The sequence below is a fragment of the Leucoraja erinacea genome, chromosome 7 (assembly GCF_028641065.1).
Source record: "Leucoraja erinacea ecotype New England chromosome 7, Leri_hhj_1, whole genome shotgun sequence".
NCBI classification, from domain to species: domain Eukaryota; kingdom Metazoa; phylum Chordata; class Chondrichthyes; order Rajiformes; family Rajidae; genus Leucoraja; species Leucoraja erinaceus.
The window spans coordinates 77,520,436-77,523,254 of NC_073383.1; the positions used below are offsets into that span (position 1 = coordinate 77,520,436).

Consider the following 2,819-nt stretch of genomic DNA (forward strand, 5'->3'; position numbering starts at 1 on the left):
TTGTCACATGTCCCAATTGGTACAGTGAAATGTGTGGTCACCATACAAATAATAAAGAGCACAGAACACGATAGTCTTTAACACAGACATCCCCACACAGCGGGATCAAAGTTTCCCACTGTGAGGGAAGGCTCCAAAATTCAATCGTCCTCCTCTGTTGTCCTCCCGTGGTCAGGGGGGGGCTCCCGAACCCCCCACTGTCGCCGCTCCGGACGGCCCGATGTTCAGGCCCGCTCACCATGGTGATGGAAGTCCGACATCGGGACTGGAGAACGTCCTCAACGGCTTGGACATCCGAATCGGCCACCTCCTACCGGAGTCCGCGGCTCCCAAAGTCCACAGGCCGCGCTGGGTGGAGATGCAGCGCTGGCGGCCCTTGGCAAAGGGCCCCAGGACGCCGCGATGTTGATCAGCGCCGACCGTGCTGGAAGCTCTCCCGAACCGCAGCTCTGCGATGTTGGAGCAGCAGCACAACGCTCAGGAGATCCAGGTACAGCATCGCCTGCTCCGCGGTGAATCCAGCGCTGTGCCGCCGCTGTTGAAGCTCTGGTCCGGTCCCTGGTCCCCGGCAGGAAAGGCCGCTCAAATCCAGGTGGTAGGCTGCGAAGAGGGGGGTGAGGACGAGACTCTGAGGATAGTCACGTCTCCATCCTCCCCCCCCCCCCCCCCCCCCCCCCCCCCCCCCCCCCCCCCCCCCACCAGTATCAATGTATTATCTGTGTGGAAAGGAACACCAGATGCTGGTTCGTACCAAAGATAGACACAAAGTGCTGGAGTAACTCAACAGACAATAGACAATAGGTGCAGGAGTAGGCCATCGGGCCTTCGAGCCAGCACCGCCATTCAATATGATCATCGCTGATCATCCACTCTCAGTAGATCAGGCAGCTTAGACCCATATCTCAATGGGGTTAGGTTAGGTAAGGGGGAGGTGCAGCGAGACCTGGGCGTCCTAGTACACCGGTCACTGAAAGTTGGCTTACAGGTACAGCAGGCAGTGAAGAAAGCTAATGGAATGTTGGCCTTCAGAACAAGATGATTTCAGTATAGGAGTAAAGAGGTTCTTCTGCAGTTGTATAGGGCTCTGGTGAGACCACATCTGGAGTATTGTGTGCAGTTTTGGTCTCCTAATTTGAGGAAGGACATCCTTGTGATTGAGGCAGTGCAGCGTAGGTTCACGAGATTGATCCCTGGGATGGCGGGACTGTCATATGATGAAAAGATTAGGCTTGTATTCATTGGAGTTTAAAAGGATGAGGGGGATCTTATAGAAACATATAAAATCATAGCAAGCTGGATGCAGGTAAAATGTTCCCAATGTTGAGCGAGTCCAGAACCAGGGGCCACAGTCTTAAAATAAAGGGGAGGTCATTTAAGACTGAGGTGAGAAAAAAACGTTTTCACCCAGAGAGTTGTGAATTTATGAAATTCCCTGCCACAGAGGGCAGTGGAGGCCAAATCACTGGATGGATTTAAGAGAGAGATAGATAGAGCTCTAGGGGCTGGTAGAATCAAGGGATATGGGGAGAAGGCAGGTACGGGTTATTGATGGTGGGCAGCGCCATCGACGTTGCAGCGGCCTCTGCAGTCATTTTTTTTTTTGTCCCGTTGAGGGTATAGTTTGTAGTGGGTTTTTAAATGTGTATGTGTGGGGGGTGGGGGGTGGGTGGGGAAACTTTTAAATCTCTTCCCTGCACGGGGACCCGACCTTTTCCCTGTCGGGTCTCCGTTGTCATTGGGGCCTAGCACCGTGGAGCGGCCTCCAACCGGAACGACCTGGGAGCTCAAGTCACGGAGCCGGCGGAGCTGCGGACCTACCATCGTGGAGCTGGCCAGCTTTGGAGCGTGAGGAGTTCGGAGCGTGGAGAGCTGCGGTGGCACGCGGCTGCGACCCGACTCCGGTGGATGGTGACACACCGGGAGCTCGCGGGTCCCCGGTGGGAGGCCGCTTTGCGGGGCGCCGGCAGCGGCGACTTCTCCCGCCCGAATTGCGGGGTTGAGAGTGACCCGGAGCAGGGCCTTACATCGCCCGGCGCGACTTTAAATGGCCACGGACTTGCTAGCGCCCGCCGAGGGCTTTGACTTTGACATCGGGAGAAGAAGGGAGAGCAGGGGAGAGACAAGACTTTGCCTTCCATCACAGTGAGGAGGAGATTCACTGTGATGGATGTTTGTGTGAATTGTGTTGGTTGTGTGTTTTGGTTCTTTTCTTGTATGGCTGCAGAAACCAAATTTCATTTGAACCTCATGTGAGATTCAAATGACAAATAAATGGTATGGTATATTGTATTGTATTGTATTGTATTGATCGGGGAAGATCAGCCATTATCACAATGAATGGCGGTGCTGACTCGAAGGGCCGAATGGCCTCCTCCTGCACCTATTTTCTATGTTTCTATGATTCTATGATTCTATGTTTCCCTGGAGAAAAAGGGTGGGTGACGTTTCAGGTCAGGACACCCTCTTGGGTCCCGACTTCGCTTCGGCATCACATATACTAAAATTGGAACGATACAGAGAAGATTAGCATGGCCCCTGCGCAAGGATGACACGCAAAGTGGGCAAATGTTTGGCAGATGCAGTATAATGTGGATAAATGTGAGGTTATCCATTTTGGTGGCAAAAACGGGAAAGCAGACTATTATCTAAATGGTGGCCGATTGGGAAAGGGGGAGATGCAGCGAGACCTGGGTGTCATGGTACACCAGTCATTGAAGGTAGGCATGCAGGTGCAGCAGGCAGTAAAGAAAGCGAATGGTATGTTGGCTTTCATAGCAAGAGGATTTGAGTATAGGAGCAGGGAGGTTCTACTGCAGTTG

At 53.2% G+C, this 2,819-nt stretch overlaps 1 pseudogene; it reads left to right on the plus strand.

Annotated features, from left to right (window-relative positions):
* Positions 1-2,473: 2,473 nt before the first annotated feature.
* On the plus strand, positions 2,474-2,571 carry LOC129699184 (U6 spliceosomal RNA; annotated as a pseudogene).
* The last annotated feature ends 248 nt before the right edge of the window (positions 2,572-2,819 follow it).